General features: G+C 36.5%; 1 protein-coding gene across 3 annotated transcripts in view; it reads right to left on the bottom strand.

Annotated features, from left to right (window-relative positions):
* The window catches only part of PLXNB2 (plexin B2), a 362,925-nt gene that overhangs the window by 252,255 nt on the left and 91,722 nt on the right, over positions 1 to 18,948 (bottom strand). The gene's annotated exons all lie outside the window — the stretch shown is intronic.

Here is an 18,948-nt window from a genome sequence, read left to right as displayed (position 1 = left end):
AGAGAACTATTTACACCCATATATATTTTCAAGTGGGTATTTGAAACCATTAAAGAATGAGACTGTAAAAAATAAAAGGAAAGAATATAAATTTGGTGTAGTAGAATCAAAGTTGAGCTAGATATATTGTTATCTCTGATAGTTCTTAATGGATTTTTGCAAATCAGACTAAATAAGAAGTTTTAAGGATTTGTTTATAGATAAGAGAGAGAATATGGGAAAAAGAGATCATTTGTTGTATTTTAGGTAAAGTAATATGTTGCTAAAATTGTTTATATTTGGTATGATCAAGGTAGAAGTTACTTCTTTATATATTTCTTTTCTATTTCTTTAGTCTTATTTTTTATTTCTTTTCAATTTTCATCTTTTTTATATTTTCCATTTTCTTTCTATTCTTTTTTTTTTTAGTTCGTACGAGTTTTGATCTAGTTGTAATGGTTAATAAAATTATTATATATAAAATAGAAACCACATTGTAGAGAACTAAAATTGGAGATTTTTCTTACACTAAGTCTGAAGCATCCTAAACTGATTTTCAAGAGAAACCACATTCATATCAATGGCCTTTTCAGAAGGGTTGTTAAGGCTTTATAATTCCATACAAGCTTTGAGCAAAATTGTAGCTGTTAATTTTATGATGCTCCCCACTGTTTGGTATAATACTGCAGATGACTACTTAATTATTTCAACATTTAAGTGGTATAGCAATGTCCATGGCTTAGGTCCAAAGTATTTTAAGAAGAAAGCGGAAATGCATTTGTGCTATTTTAGTTTGAAGTCTTCTCCCACTAGCGTAAAGAAAATATAAACCGATAATTTAAGGATAATCTTGAGAATGAACTTTGTGTCAAGAAATTGTCTAATTATCTTAAACAATGAAGGAAAGATATTGTGATATACTCTTTTAGTAAGTTACAGAACTGTGAGCAACAGGGACATGCCTCCGGAAGGCCATTTTGCATCCAGTTTATTAGTCACTATTTTTAACTGTTCTGAACATTGGACAAAGAATGTCATTTGATATGCTGAAAAATTCTAATTAAAGAATGGAAATAAAATTGCAATTAAATAAAAATGATAGGTTTTTTTCTCTCTTTATTCTGTATGCTTAGTCCTCCTCTTCAAATACTGAGAAGTAAGATGAATGACAGATTTAAATGGAATGTTTTTTTTTAAATGGCCTAGCAAATTGCAAATAGCTATTAACAAAAATAATAAATTCTGTCACCTTCCCAGAAGAGAAGAAAATGTTCTCCAGACTTTATGTATTAATCAAAGTTTATAAAACTTTAAATCCTGACAAGCTACTATATAGTAAAAATGCAAAAATACAATTTTTAAAATTCAAATATCTTTGAAAACCAGTTTTTGCCATAGGCATATTTTAGTCTAAAATTCTCAGGAACACTGCTCATGGGCAAGAAATAGTTTCTGGCTGGTAATCTGAGTTTTTAAAGTAATCTTCAGTGAATTCACATACAAATTATTAATTTTAATTATGCACAAAGCTAGCTTGGAGTTTTCCAGAGTGTATAGTATTTTTGGGGAAAAATCTCATCCTTCACGCATTCCAAACATGATTGAATCTGTGACTAAATCTATGAGTGAACCAAGAAGGAATGTTAAAGTTACCTAACAAGTGAGATAGTAGGTGAGTTGTGAGAATACACAGATGATCACTTGAAAACTCAAGTTTCCAGGTTAAATAACTAGCTTTTCACAGTTTTGGGGTTTCATCCACAGTTTATTAACTGGGAGAAGAGTTTATTAAATGGCAGATATAAAGAGATGATATAACCCTTTTTCTGGATGCAGCTATCCAGTGTTGAATGAAAGTTGAAGGCTGTACCCATTGTCTTGTAGAATAATTCTACAAATGGGTAAAACAAGTTCTGTTTAAACCAGGGCTGTCAAACTTGATTTCATTGAGGGCAGCATCAGGGTTGTGTTTGACCTGGGAGAGTGGCCATGGCCAGTACAACATCACTTGTGTTGGGGGTGCCTGTGGTGGCCCAAGGGTTCTGCTAGTGAAAATAGGGTTCTGAGCTCCATTTTCGGATGTGACAGAAATGTTCTGCATTCAAACATGAGCATGTCATTGTATGTGCCATTGTATTCAAACATGAGCATGTTAAGATAGGTGCCATGAATAAAGACACAAAACTGAGTTCTGAAGGAAATCTAAAGGAAATTAGGTAATTTGGACAAATAACCCAGAAATAACTAAGATGGCACTAGCGAAGATGGAGAAAGCCTGGAGAAGGTCTTATAGGTCCTGCAGCTGCTCTTAATTGTTATTGGAGAAGCTACATGGCTTTTACCTGAAGGACACTTGGGTGGCATCTGGATGACTTATACTCAAGAGTCATGAAACTGAAAAAAAAAAGTGTCACCTGGCCTTTGCTTTATATCTGTTTGAAGAAGAAGAATTAAGCACGATGTTCCTCTAATATCTATTTAGACAAGTAACGCCTTGTTAAAAAAAATCAAATATTTAAATTTAAACCAACCTACTGAACATGAATTGTATGCTCATTGTGACTCATTGTGAATGCTGCCCTTTAGCTCCTCCCCAACCCATGGCAAACAATTATCAAATTAAATTTGTTTTTAGCGCTGGAGTCTGCTCCAGAAAATTTGATCATAAATGTTGAGGTGAAATAATCAGGTATTTTAATATTAATTCGTGTGTGTGTGTGTGTGTGTGTGTGTGTGTGTGTGTGAGAGAGAGAGAGAGAGAGAGAGAGAGAGAGAATGAATGAGAATGAATTCAAGTTAGCTGATATGTCAACAGTATCTATCTCCTAAATCATTAAGTTGTATATTATGTATGAATCATTACAGTAATATACCCTCCTCCCAATATTGACTTTTACTCATTTCCTGCATTTTAGTGTTTGACTACATATATTTCATTACCTCATCAGAACTGAAATCCCCGCTTAAAATATTCTTTACTTCTGCCTTCAATGAGGAGTGATTTAAAAGGGCTTCCTGCCACCACTGGTAACCTAGTTCACCCTAGAGAGGTGTTTATCTTGAATGTCTGCTATACTGACTCCCAGCATGCATGCAAAATAGAGTATGCGCAACCCTATCCTGCATTTTCTGTCAAGAAGTGAATGCTCTTGACTTGCAACAGAGATTTTCTTGATTATAACGATATCTCATTCTGCTTGGATGGCACATTTCCCAGCGTAAGGAGAACTGGGCAGCTCCCAGCTACTGCGATGTACCAAGAAACGTACAGAGCTCTCAGTCCTGGCTTGGGAGTTAATAAAATTAACCTCTGGTTTAATATGGATGCCAATGGAGGACGAAGAATGGTTTTGGGCAGTAGCTCAACAGACACTGGTAGGAGGCTGTAAATGAGCGAGAATTGCACAAAATACTGGGTTTGGGGAGAAAAAAAGAAGGCAGGGGACAGGACTATGTTTGGCACCCTGGTGTCCAACCTTGGCAACTTTAAACCTTATGGACTTCAACTCCAGAATTCCCAGCCAGCACGGTTGGCTAGGGAGTTCTGGGAGCTGAGGTCCACAGATCTTAAAATTGCCACATTTTGGCAGCCCTGCCCTAAGGTTTAGCAAAGAAACCTATACTCCTGAAAGCAGTTTGCCATTCCTACTAAAGGGCTCTTTACTGAACAGTGAAATATTAAGAACAGAAGGGGAATGCAAAGTTGTTAAAAACGAAACGTACACCTTCTTGAGAAAAACTGTTTCATTTGCTTTTTGTTGGGAGGGGGGAGTTGCTGAAGATGGTACAGCAAGCTTAAATTTCTTTGGCACCTGTTCTGAAAAGAGAAATCAGACCACAGCTCAAAATGCCTCCAGAAACACTAAGTGAATCATCTCCATATTCAGAAATGTCATGAAGTACCAAGGCAGGTGTTGCAAGTACAGACACGATCCATTTATACCCCCAAGCAACATTGCTGTTCATGTGATATGATTTTTAAAACTTGAAATCAAGAAAAACATTGTCTTGTGGCAATCTAACATTTCATCTCTCTGTCTACCCAAGATCGCAGCATCCTGTATTCTGCATATTTCCCCCCTTTCGGTACTTTAGACTTACAAAACAGAAGTGGAAAGTTCATCTCTTTTATTTAGGTCTGGGATACATATATAGCTAAACCTAGATGCACTTTTGGACCACGGTTCCATGCATTTCGCAATCTCTACTTGCCACAAGTGATGACCCTTAGCTCTACTGGCATATCAACAGTACATTATTACCCATTTACATACAGCCAAAGGAAGGATTAGCTTCCCCCCCTACTGATTGTCTCTCACAATTTACTATTCTTCCCCTAACTCCAAACAGACTTGCTGTGAATTCTCTCTCTTCCCAGCTGAGTTTCATTCCCAAGGCAAGAATGGAACTCAGAGTCTCCCAGTTTCTAGCTTGCTGCCTTAACCACTACTCCTAATTGGCTCTCCAGCTTTCAGTTCTGGAGGAAACCAATGAAAAGGGACAAATAAGTGGGATATTTAGCTATAAGAGAAAGTGACAGTATAAGCAAATATGAACCAGTGATCTAGTGGTTAAAGTGTTGGATGAGGAGTGAGATTCATTCCAGTTCTACTTCCCCTCCTTCACAGAAGCTCCTTGAGTGACTTTCAGCCAACCATCTGCTTTCAATCCAACTTATTTCTGATCTTGGATTGTAATAAAGATTATTGGTTGTTATTTGCTATAGGGTTATTGTGGGGGAAAATCACAGAAGGAAATGCTATATGTACTTGAATTCCTGAGTGAAAGGGAGCGACAATTTAATGAATAGTTAAGATAAAATAAACTGATGTTCAATTTGTCATGTACATTCTTTTGCCCCTTAATAGAAGATCACAGGATTTTGAATACAATATGTAGGGGTTTTCATTCTTACTACAAGAAAACTATCAAAAAGGAGTGCTATTATTGTGTACAGTATTTATAGTTTTCCCGTTGCCAAGAGGAACCATAACAAGTAAAGTAAAAACCAAATAAAATAGTTAATGAATTGCTCAAACTCACACACTCGGAAACCACATAGAAATAAATAAGTATCAGAGTCAGTAATGGCAAAAGGCATGGCCAGTACTTCAAAGTAAACCAGAACAGAAACAGACACCACAAAGTTGCTACGGGGTATAATATAAGAATCTTGAAAGCCTGCCAGAATGTATCTCTTATATAGAATCAAGGCAGGGTTGTTTTCACTCTCTTTCTCATGCATCCTCCTTTTGTGGAGCTGTGTCCTCTTTGGCACATTTGTTTATTATCTCTTAACAGTTCGGCTGACAGTTCTTGCATTCCTTTGTCAATTTTATCTCTGCATTCCTCTACCGGAAACCAATAACAAAAAGCAGATTTTCATCCAAAACAGAAAGGCCATAATATTAGATCCAGGCATGCTACCCTTTCAGCAAAAGGGCTACCCACCACAGGGAGGGCTCCTTGATGCATGTTCATTATAAGAAGGTTATGATTTTGCCTGCAACAATCTTTGAGAGAGTAAGAATAAACAGCAACTTAACCAAGATAGCCCACATCTTTTTCAGTATATGAGCATCCACTAAATGCAAGGGGTCTGCTGTAGTACTAGCAATTACTAGCAGCACCCGCACCAGAAGAAAATGAATGAGTTAATCTTGAGAACATTTTTCAGTGGTGCCTATAATAAACACAATGGAATATTTCTAAATCAGCTCTAGGTATGATTTATATGGAGCCACTCCCCCCAGTTTTTGAAAGATGAAAATTAATCCTAGGGTTGTTTTTTTCTTTGCCTCTCTTTCTAATTAAAATTAAAACGTATGCTGATCTATGACTATAATAAAGATTGATCTGGCTTGAAAATTAAATCAAAATTTGTTCTGTCAACATCTTACTTGTGAATGCCAACCAAGGAGCCAGACTAAGAAAAAGTTTCATTGGAATAAGATAAGGATTCTCCTCTACACCAGAGACCGAAGCAACATCTGGCTCCATCTGCCAGTTAATTATTTTGCAGACTTTTCATAATAAGATTTTAGAGAAAATTGTTTTGTATACAGCTATTTAGAGGTAGCACCAGGGCAGAAATGTTTATCTGACCTCATCATGCTCCATAGTAAAGTAAAGTCTCATGTACCATGTGGAGCCTACACTGGCTAAGGTTCACACCAGAGCACCACTGACTGCAGACTTTCAGGGACTCCTAATGTTTTTCGGGAGGAATGTGCTCGGTGTATGAAAGATATTTCCTGTAAAGTTAGACTGGATTGTCAGTGACCTACCCACCCCCAATCAGCACTAGCATTTCTAAGTGGAATTTTCAGGAGTCTTCTTTTAGCAAAAAGGATAATGAGTACCAAATGCCAATAATTCCTCCTGTGCAAGTGCTATCATCCCCCTTTTTTTAGAGGATCCCCAAATATCTAGAGCAGTTGTTCAGGGACACGCAGTACAGATCACATAAAACCATTTCTTTCATGGAAGGTTAGAAATTTCCTATGACATTCTTTCAACTGTGCTATATTTTGCCCAATGATACTGAGTGTCATATCTACTTGCAGTATCTAAGTGGTGCAATTTAACAAAATATAGAAGTCCTTGACTTACAGCCATTTGTTTAGTAACTATTTGCAGTTAAAACAGCATTGAAAAAAAAAGTGACTCCCAGAATCTCTTAGTCCTCAAACTGCTGGCCATTCTTATGAAACTTACAGAACTTTAAAGAAGAATTTTTAATATGGGTTTTCATTTGTACTATCAATATGTTTCAAAACCCTATATTAAAATTAACATTATTAAAAAATATGATAGCTTCTTAATTTATGAAGTTATATTGAAAATGCTGATTTTTATATGACCTTTTTCATAGATTACCTTTGGAGTAAAATACTTCCAATGTTACAATGTTCCAATGTAAATATATATATATATAAAACACCAGAATAAGAAAATGACTATGTGAAGCCTGAATATTTTCAATAACTTTGGAAAATTAAGAAAGTTTGGTAAGTAAACAATGAGAACAGGTAAAAGAATGCAATTACCCGTCAAACTGAATTTATCAATATTGAGAGGGAAGATAATTTTAATTAGAGAGGTAGTCAGATTATTAAATAGACATTAGCATTTTGAAGACTTCCATTTGTTACTTACTTTATATCAAAATTTGAAAAATCCCCTGTACCATCATTTTTGTTACCTAAATGAATTGTTTCTGATTTGCATGACAGCATGCTCAGCAATTCAATCTCAGTTTTGAACAATTCTATTGATAAAGTATCTTAAAACATGTAGTAAATATAAAACAATGCTAATGAGGCAGGAATATTTTTAATACTAACCCTCTCTGAAATATCTGCTGCTGTAACATGATAATCAATCTAATACCTATAATTCCCGATCGTAATAGCTAATTGTAAAAAAAAAACTTTGGTTTAGGATACCTGGATGATATTTGACTGCCTATGCTGTAATATTCAGACTACAGGGCAGGATTTATTGTAAGTCATCTTAAGAAAAGATTTCGGGGAGAGAGAGAAATCCTTTTCACCAGACACATTTTTCTTCTGTGCATTTTTAAATGTTTTTGTCCAAGATTAATTGATGCATAATTGCACAGGAAAAGCCAGTAAAATGGTTCTGGCAACTTCACAAAACAGTTAAATATTTTATTATATGAAAGAATGAATCTATCTGAGCAAAAAAAAGGGAAAGATATGGAGCAAAGAAAAACAAACACAAAGATATATGTTGAGCTGTTAAAAACACTTCCAGATCATTTCTTAAAATGAATTTAGACAACCTCTCAGTTTAAGCATAAAGTAGAATTATAATAGTTCTAAATACAGTAAATGGAATGAGCATATATATTTAAACTAAGTCAATAAACCAGTTTTAAAAATGTCTGGCCTGCTTATGACCTGTTTGATACTGGAGAAAGTGACAAATGTTGGGACGTGCTTAAAAAAAGTGACTTTGTCAGAAATGGATTGTGAACATGTCAGAACTTGCAGAAACAGGGAAACTAAACTGTTTGGTCAGAATACAAACAACCTTTGTTTCTAAACACACCTGAAACTTTATATGGAATTTTGGCAGAAAGAAGAAAAAGTGAACTTCTCATTTATGGATTTGAATATTAAGAAAGACGTGGACCAAATGAGTGTGTGTGTGTGTGTGTGTGTGTGTGTGTGTGTGTGTTAGGGGATTTATAAAATATTGAAGTGTTATGGGGAAAATAAGAATGTAATTATATGTTGAAAAGAAAGTTAGAAGATACTGGTATATTTCTTATCTTTAGCTTCTTTTTTGTCATTTTCTGTTTTTATTTCATTTTTCTTTTGGTTTATTTATTTTTTATTATATGAAAAGCTTTAATAAGTATAGAGTAAATAAATAAAAACACTGTATCCACAAAAAAAAATTTTTTTTCAAAACATGACCAATAATTTTTAGATGACACGTTTACTAAGTGTTGTTTCATATATTCACCCCGACCATACAGGTATGTATTCTATATCACTTAAAACTGATTTTTCCTGTAAACCTACTTGTTCTGACCCAGCTTCTCAAACACCACAAACCCTCTGTATTTAAACCAGTGATTCCTTTATTAGGAGCGCCAGCAGCCCCGGCAAAAATTTTCTCTCTCAATTCAGGCTAACAAGTCTGCCCACACATTTCCACTGCTCTCCTCTCCTCTGCCTTCTGCGCATCCACGCATCAGGCTCTGGACCCAGCTGTTCTTTCTCTTCCTCATCAGCCACCTCCAGGTGTGGGGGGTTTGTTTCTCCATCTGAGGGCTGACGGCTGGCCCAGGTTCCGCCTCTGGCTCTCTCTTTCTGCCAGCTCCATTCCCACTTCTCCCTCAGAGCTTGATGCTGACCCTGACTTCCTATGTCGCCTACTCCTCTGATTTGGCTGCTGGAGGGGCCAGCAGCCAACAACACCATAGTAGCAACCACAGATGCAAAAATCAGTATTATCATGTAACGAGAAAGTAAGCATCCAGTTTGTATTTTAACTTCTATCAATATCAGCAATCGTAATGAATCTTCAGAGATTCAGAAATGTTTAATTATTGTGCTTCCATGAGTCTGGAAAGTGCAAAAGAAATAATTTCATCTTCAAATGCAAAACACATTTTTCTCCTACACCTATATCAATAAATACGAAGAATTGGTTCGTATGTCATACCTTACTAAGATTAAGTTTTACTTAAGCGTGTTTTGCTAAAAAGAAGCACAACTGCACAAAGCAATACCTCCACAAGTTGTACTTTACAAGCCAGACAACACAACAAACCCAAACTAAACAAGGCACAGCACACACACACTCTCAATATGGTTTAGAAGAGCCCCATAATTGTTATGTACAACATCCATAGAAAAAAGCTGTAGGGAGGACAAGGATTTTGAAAATACTTTACTGCTATGTTTAAACCTTGCAATGGGGAGCCTTCTCTGTGGCTAAGGCCTGCCCTATAAATCCCCCCAAGAGATACAGATGGATACAACTTGCTTAGCTTAGCTTTCCATAAGAGTCTGTAGACTTGGTTATTCTCCCAGGCATTTGGGCCAAAAACATAGGTGAGCTGTAAGATGACATTTTGGTGCTTGCGTTTTCACCAGGTGCCATGGGTTATATGTTGTAGTGTAGCTTTCAATCGGTGTTTGCCTCCCAGAGTCACTGCTGTGAGATTGCTCTAATACCATTTGAATAAATGAATAAAATGATTTCTCTGCTCAGACTTTTTCAGAAGCAATGAAATATAACTGGCCTCAATATTTGGAATTAAAGCCATGTTTTCATTTTAAAATGCGCTCTGGTGTACTTTTTCCTATATCCCACTTCCAATGAATGCATACTAGAGGATGATGAGAAAGTCTATCCTACTTTCTATCACAGAAAGACAAAGAGAGAAAACGAAATCATTTCTGCAGTTCACATTTCCCACTGGCATTATAGCCTATTTCTCTAAAGCAGATTGTACAGCTATTTGTGGCTTTTCTGCAGAAAGCTTAAAAACAATTTTAAAAAACCTGTAATAACTCCCCCCTTTCCTTCACATCCACATCCACACTCACACACAAACACACAGAGTGTCACAGCTGACTGAAAGCAATACTCAGATAAACAGTAGCCACAAGAGAACAGCAGAGGCATTTCATAAAAGTAGCTGGCACATATTTATTCTGCTGACTTCCCAATACAAATCACTCACTGCACAGCTGTAACTGAAGTTATCAATATTACACAATTACCATCCAAAAGTATATTTGGCTGTTATCAAGTATCTTAGGGCCATACACAAAAAGCATGTAGAACTGGAAATATCAACATTTCCTATGTACAAACTAATGATACATGAAAAGGCAGATCTTCCCTTTCAGAAGGCTTGTCATTTCAATTGTTTCTTTCCCCACATAAAATATCACAAAACATTCGTGAAATTCACTGAAGAAAATTCAGTATTTTTGTCAGCTGTATTATGGAGCATCAAGTATTTGCCTCTCCATATGGGCAGTTGCATCCTGCCTTCTTTCATTAAATCATGTGAATCCCTCTTGTGATTTTGCCAGAATATGTTTTTTTGAAAATATCATCATTAAAAAGGAGAAAAACCTAAATTACAAGGTATCATCAGTGAAGAAATAGTCATAGTTTACCCTGTCACTAGAAGAGATATTTGAAGTAGTTAGGCAAACGGGAACAAAATAATAGGCGATTTCTATTTCAAAAATTGTTTATATCCTACTTTTCTAAAAAGAATTCATTAGAATGATGAACTTAAAATAACCCAATGTAGCAATTGGTTTCACAGTTTATTATTTTAATAAGGAAGGAGGAATATATATTGTAGAAGGATTAATCTGGGTCACATTCTGTAACATCCATCATTTTCTAACAAAAATATGTTTTACCTCATTTCTGCATTTATTGGCAAATGTTTGACAGAAACATTTGTACATATTTTATACACAATTTGAGAGAGAGAGAGAGAGAGAGAGAGAGAGAGAGAGAGAGAGAGAGAGAGAGAGAGAGAGAGAGAGAGAGAGAGAGAGAGAGAGAGAGATATCTTCCACTGAATTCTTAGAGGCTGACTGGACAAATCCCAACAATCTTGTTGGTAAGGTTTTTTTCCCAAAAAAATGGTTTGCCAATGCTTCCCTCCTAGGGGTGAGAAAAAATGACTGGCCCAAAGTCAGCCAGCTGGTGCTTGTTCAAGCGGTCTCTGAGAATCAGACATGATTGAACTGAAGAAAAATAAAAGTAAAATATAAACCACATTAATTTCATCCACCTCTACCATTCATAATATAGAGATTCAGCTTTCTGAGATCATTTTTTATGTTTATAAATATAAATCCCTTGGCCCTTCAACACATTTTAAAACTCTGCTTTAATTCTATTCTTCATTCTGCTCTCTTTTATATTGTTTTAGGATTGTATTTGTAAATTGCTCAGAGACACTTGAACAGTGAGATGTGCCATGCCTAAATTTGATAAATATTAAATAAAGCAAATTTTCTAAATAGGTTATATAAAGCAAATTCATCTGATTAGTACATCTGATTGCTTACATTATTTAGAAGTGGAAAATAAAAGATAAGCAATGTACATATTACATTACCTACATAATAAATGGTGGAGCAGTGGTTAGAATGTATTGCAGGCTAATTCTGCCAGCTGCCAGCAGTTTGAGTCTCACCAGTGGTAAAATGAGGACCCGGATTGTTGAGGACAATATGTTGTCTCTGTAAACAGCTTAGGGAGGACTGTAAAGCTCTATGAAGCAGTATGTAAATGTAAGTCCTATTGCTATTTTTAATTCTAAAGCAAGTCAACATCCAATTCACAAAATGTATCACCAAAAATAGATATTCTATGCTATTCAGATGATTGTGGATTTTTTTTTTGGCCACACCATATCAAAGGACAGAAAAATAAGCTTGAGACAAGCTTTACTTGGAGCTTTTGAAGAGAATAGCCAGAAAACCATGTATGTTGTCTTAAAGCTGCACTGTGTCACTGTACTTACTCCTGCAATGATGCACTCCTGTTGCTTGCATAATGCCCAAAACATCCTATTAAAATAGTCAGGGATTACCAAGCAGGAAGCTTCATATCCACAGAAGTATAGCCATGAATACTTATTCAACATCCATTAATCCTCCTTGGATCATATTTTTATTATTTCTTTAAGGGTTAACTGGCTTGCCTCAAGCAAAATACAAGTAGGATCTTTATAACAAGTCCTCCACAAAGTACATTAAGTGTACTAGGGAAATTAAAGAACTGGGTGAGATGCATACTTTGCCTTAGAAATACGCCTGACTTCATAAAAATGCTGGAGTGAAGCTAGACTGGTGGGCAAGGAATACAAGTAGTCCTCGACTTACAACCATTCATTTATCGACTGTTCAGAGTTACAACGGCACTGAGAAATGTGACTTATGACCGTCTTTCACACTTACAACCATTGCAGCATCTCCATCGTTACGTGATCAAAATTCAGATGCTTGGCGATGACTGGTTCATATTTATGACGGTTTCAGTGTCCTGCATGTGATCCCTTTTTGCGACTTCTGACAAAGTCAATGGGGAAGGCAAATTCACTTAACAAGCATGGCAAGAAAGGTCTTAACTTTCTTAGCTTATCAGCTGCAGCAATTTGCTTAATGTCTGTGACAAGAAAGGTTGTAAAATGGGGCAAAACTCACTTAGCAAATATCTCGCTTAACAACAGAAATTTTGGACTCAATTGTGGTCATAAGTCTAGGACTACCTGTATCTTAAAAGCAATAGGTATATTAATTTTGCCAATTTGATGTCCAATAAACAGTTTAAAAACAAAAAATAGAAATAGCAATGCTGTTATGGCAGCAAGAATCTTAAATAGAAAGATTTTAAATGTTATACTTTAAAAATCTAGGAAAAGAACCTGGAACTGCATTAATATTTTGCCTGGCAAATGGAATAACATTTATGGGATGTAAAAGAAAAGAATTCCTTCCTTGTTGCCACAGCTGCTTTTTAGCAATATGAACACACATTCTATATGAGAGTATCAAATAACAACAGTGAACTCAAAAGGGCTACCTAATAAGAAGCAGAAGATGGAGAAGTTCAGACTGATCAGCCTTGACATTTCAAGATGCAGACGGTGAAATGGACCGCAAATTAATGATATCAAGTATATAGATTAAACTTTTAAAAAATGAAAGAGTTATGCTGAGCCAGGACTAATTTGGAGATAGTATAAAATATTTTAGTTCAGAAGAAGATTCTGAAAAATTTTTAAAAGCTGAAAGCTGATGCAAGAATAAAGTTAAATGATTCTAACTTTCTCTATTTTTAAAAAATTGTCTCGTCTGCTTTAACATATAAGTCATCCAAAGATTTTGTAGTTGGGCGACTTCTAAACATTACAAATAAAATAAATAAATGATTATCAAGACATGTAGAAATTTAGAATTAAGCATACCACAGGAAATCAAAATCCTAAATACAAATTAACGGCTATATGTTTTCTATAAGAACGGCAAAAACCTAAATTGTGCATTTTTCGGTTTCAATACCACGATCCTCTCCAGCTTCTGCAATGTTTATATGTTACTCAGAGGCTGCTTAGATGGGACATAGAAAATCCTACTTTTAACTCAGCTTCTCAGCTTTAACTCTAGAAATCTCTCCTTTCTTTTAAAGAGACTAAATTCTTTCATTTTCCAAAGCAGAAGATCTGGAATAATCAAATACTATATGACCAAGAACTGTGAACACATCAAGGAGATGGGTATTGTGTGAATGAGACTGCAAACTGGAAAACAGGTTACATATAGACTATGACAGAATATGGAATATAGTGAAGTAAATGGTTGTACTAGATATCATAATGTTCTTTTCAATGGTGGGATTCAAATGTTTTTACTACCGGTTCTGTGAGCATGGCATGGTGGGTGTGGCTTGGTGGTCATGGCTGGGGAAGGATACTGTAAAATCTGCATTTCCACCCCACTCCAGGGAAAGGATACTGCAAAATCCCCATTTCCTCCCAAACAGCTGGGACTCGGGAGGCAAAGAATAGATGGGGGTGGGACCAGTCAATATTTACCAGTTCTCTGAACTACCGTATTTTTCAGAGTATAAGACACATCTTTTTCTCTCAAAAAATAGGCTGAAAATCTGGATGTGTCTTATACACTGAATACTGCTGTATTTTGTGCCTCCTGAAACTCAGCCCCCTTCAGCAAAATGGCTGTTCATAGCCTTTAGGAGCCTTGCAGAGTGCTCCTGGGGGCTGGGGAGTACAGAAATGAGCGAATAATGGGCCATTTTTGCTCAGTTTGGCCCCCCAGGCCCCCAGGAGCACTCTATAAGCCTCTAAAGCCTCTTCATGCCCTTTTTTTAAAAAACAGGCCCATTTTCACAAAAACGGGGTGTTTTGGGGAGGTCTACAGAGTGCAAAAACTTTTTTTTATTTGCCTCTTCAAAACCTTAGTGCGTCTTATACTCTGAAAAATACGGTACTCAAAATTTCTGCTACCGGTTCTCCAGAACTGGTCAAACTCTGCTGAATACCACCTCTGTTCTTCTGAATGATAAGCTTCTTTAGGAATTAATCTTGGAGAAAAGGTTATTCAGAATAGAAAAGGAGGACAAGAATACATAGTCCCTGTATCTATTTAATTCATATAGTGAAAGGACAGCTGGAATCAAAGTAGACAACTTAATTGTGTTAGCCAAGCAAGTCTTAAGAGTTTAAAATGTAAAGTGAAAATATGGGTTAATATTTGATATTAAGAAGAGAAATGTGATGTCAACCAGCATGCTTAGTGGATTTAAAAGTTGATGTGTTAACTAAGGAGAAATTTTTTGACTTTTAAATTCAAGAATAGATAAAAATAGGCATTATACTGGAAAAATAAAGGGATCAAACCTAGGGAGGAAAGCAATGACAAACATCGTCAAGATCATGAAAGATTTACAGTACATATTTCTATGACATTAAACATCACAATAGCTAATGAAAAAAAAAATCATTCCAGCAGTACTGTACTGCTTCCTATCCAAGCATGCTTTGTATGCTAGACATCAAAAGACTGACTGAAAGAAGGCAAGGCACCTTCACATTATGGATTTGGAGCACCATGAGCTGCAAAAAGAAAGAAAAAAAGTCAATTAATCTTAAACTAAATAAAGGATAGTTCCCTCGAGGCAATGATCAGCAAGGAGAATATCACATACTTTGAACATATGATGTAAGGGGATGATGAGCTAGGAAAAAAACTTTGCTTGTCAAGGTTGAGAGAAATGTAAGCAGAAAGAAATATGGGTTGGTTGGAAAGAAATTACAGGACTGACTTTGGGATATTGTTATCTTGACATTTTATGCCGTTTAAATCAAAGTAAAGAAAAACAATTACCACAGAATAACCACAGCCACAACAATTAAGAAACACAAAAAAATATTTAACCCACAACTTCAATGACATCAACACATTAAAAACAATTCATGAATTGCAGCCCACAATAATCACAATCCAGAGGTTTCTGGATGAAACGGATTATCTAGGCCCCCTACCAGTCAGGATTCAGGCCTGGATATGGGACAAAAAAGGCATTGGTCGTGCTTTTTTATGATCTCTGGTGTGAGCAGGATGGGAGTAGTGCATCCATCCTTGCTCTATTTGACCTCTTGGCAGCTTTCAATACCATCGGCCATGTTATCCTTCTGGAGTGGCTTCAGGGATTGGAAGTGGGTGGCTCAGTTCTATCCTGGTTCACTTCCTTGGAAGTGGGTGGCTCTGTGGCCGCTCAGTATTAATAGGAGGCGAGAGATCCAGCCTTCACCCGCTGCTTTGCGGGATCCTGCAGGGTTTAGCATTCTCTCAGCTCCTATTCAACATCTACATGAAGCCATTCAGTGAGATCACCCATCACCATGGATTGAGATGTCATCAATATGTTGATAATACTCAGCTGTATATCTCAACCTTTGGTGAGTTAAGTGATGCTATGACCTTCCTCTTGCAATGCCTGGAGGCTGTTAGGGGCTGGATGGGGAGCAACGGGTTGAAATTGAACTCTGGCAAGACCGAGTGACTCTGGGTTTGGGGGTTCTTTGGGCCATGGAGAATTGCTATCTTTGGTCTTGGATGCGGTGGCACTGTACCAAACAGACCCTTTGTGTAATCTGGATTTTCACAGAGAGGGGAGGCAAGGAATAATACGGGTCCTATCCCTAAGGAGATATATCTGGTGGGAACCAGAAGAAGTGCCTTCCCTGTGGTGAGAGTTTATTTCTTCTACATTGTGCTTTTCTATCCTGTAAGCCACCTTGAGTCACCATGTGTGAGTAGGCGGCAATATAAATGTTCTAAACAAATAAATAAAAATGTATCAAACAGTAATAAATACTTACGCTCTGAGAAGCCTTCCTCTATGTAGACAGAAGTTAAGACTGAATAAGCAATTAGTACTTTAAAATGATAAATTTTAATACATATCACTGAAAATATTTCCAGTTTCAGTTCATTGTCCAGACTAAGTTTGCAAACTACTTACATCATTAAAAAGCTGGGAAATATACTAGCTCCTGTTTTGTAGAAAGAATATTGATTTACTTTCCTATTTATATCACAGAATTAGATACATCTAGAAAAATAGGTCACTGTATTGGAAACATGTTTGTATGTATGTATGTTTGTATGTATACAACACACACACACGACTCATACCTTTTAAACATCAGTGCCATCCCAGTGACAAGATATTCTTTAAAATATTTATTAATGAAATAAAGTTTTAATCAGAAGTTACATTTCAAATATATTTTAGTCAATACTCCATTATATCATTAGTTGATTACTGAACACATTACCCAAAAGCCTCATTCTTGAAAGAAAAATTGCCAAATTACACAAAGCAAGCTGGAATAAAAGTGTTCCATTCAGCAATTTCATTGCCATGAAAGCTTCTAGGTACATTGTTTTAAATTAAAGAAAAGGTGGGGAAAGCCTGTGCATTAGGTATCCTTCAAGCAGAACAATAAAATATATTTATATCTGCTTTTCAGTTAATTTGATCTTGTTTATAACCAGTTGGCATAGTGAGGAAGGTGTGTGTGAAAGACAGAATAATCACCAGATGAGGATTCTGTAAGCAGAAGTGAGCTTAGATCTTCAGGGAGCATTTCAAGTAAGGGCTTAACATTTGGCAATTGTGTTCACCAGCTTTAAAATGAGAAGTTTGCACCAAAATATAGTTGACACAAAAATCAAAGTGCTATTTCCTAAGAGCGGGAGGAAAATGCCCTTTTTTAAAAAAACCTCTGATTAAGCTTCACACCTTCTGTCAACTTGTCTAAAAGGATATTGCATAAAAAACAACTTTCAGTATGGCTGGAGATATTTCTTTAAAAATTAAATGCTGGTTTCAATTCTCTTTTATCCCATGCTCTCTTATATTTTGCATCTCTTCATTAATATTCCTAAAAATATAATAATCTATCTGCAGTCTGAATCAAAGAGAATTTCCCAAACCCAATATCCCTATTGTGCTCCTAACTGATTTAGCTCCACTCTTGGGCATTTAATCAAGTTATAGAAGGCACCATACAGAACACCAAAGCAATGGTGGAGATGCCTGAAGATGTAAGAATTGCAGGTTTGGATTCCAAAGCAAGAAACAAAAGTAAAAGAATGATATATATTGCAGAAGAGATTCACTTTATATGCATTATGCATTTTTTAAAATATATATATTTGTTTGTTGAATAGAGAATGTGTGGGACATTTGAAAAGGCCGTTTATCATTCATAGTCTGAAATATTACACTTCAAGACAGACAGGGTAACAGGAAAAGGCCCTTTTCTTACAGTATTTTTGACTTATTACATCAAATTATAAATTGTTTAAGAAAATAAGCAAGATTCTAGAAACAGATCTATAATGGCTGGGGAATATAGCTGGCTGGGGAATTCTGGGAGTTGAAGTCCACAAGTCTTAAAGTTCTCAAGTTTGGACACCCCTGGTCTAGGGCCATGATGGTGAACCTATGGCAGCCGTGCCATAGGTGTCATGTAGCGCCCTTTCTGTGGGCACACATGCCGTTACCAGCTGCTCTTCTGGTTTCTGGACATCTCGTCTTCGCGGCCACCAGAGCGACAAAAAATGACCTGAAAATAGCAAAAAACGGCCAAAAAAGAGGAATGCGTGTGCTGGCCAGCTGGCCTTCAGATTTCCGGTGTTCTGGTGTGTGCAAAGACCAGCTGACCGGCACACATGCTCTTGCCGGAAATCCAAAGGCCAGAGTGTGCATGCGCACCGGCCAGCTGGTCTTCGGTTTTCCGGCACGCCGGCGCTGTGGCACGCACACATGCATGTGCATGGACATGTGTTCCAGTTTGGACATTCGGTGCTAAAAAGGTTTGCCATCACTGGTCTAGGGTGAAGCTACTTGCTTTTATTAAATATGTGGTTTTGTTCTCAGATGGTGACAGATTGAATGCTAATATCCGTGCATATTCAGGTAGCTCTCAACCTATGATTGTAACTCAAACCCAGAATTATAGTCATTATGGCGCTGGTAATTAAGCAGGTCACCATGTGACCATCCCAATTTCACAATATTTTGCAGCAGTTGTTAAGTGAACACCACAGTCATCAAACAAACCCATTGTCTACAATAGATTTTTTTGGAAGAAAACAGAAGTAAATGTTGGTTTCTAGCATTTATATTGTAAATCGTGGATCTGGGACTATGCAATGCTGGAAATAGCCATAAATGTGGGCCAGTTGCTGCCCAAAATGTTATCACATGCCTGTGGGACATGGATGTCAGAACTTCAAATCTGGGTCATAAGTACCTTTTTTTGGAGTTGTCATATCTTTAAATGGTCACTAAGCAACCAATCGTAAGTTGAGAATTACCTGTAGACAAATCCATCCACATAGCTGTGCA

The sequence above is a fragment of the Natrix helvetica genome (genome assembly GCF_964273705.1).
Source record: "Natrix helvetica genome assembly, chromosome: 6".
NCBI classification, from domain to species: domain Eukaryota; kingdom Metazoa; phylum Chordata; class Lepidosauria; order Squamata; family Natricidae; genus Natrix; species Natrix helvetica.
This window is presented reverse-complemented; position numbering and strand designations above follow the sequence as displayed.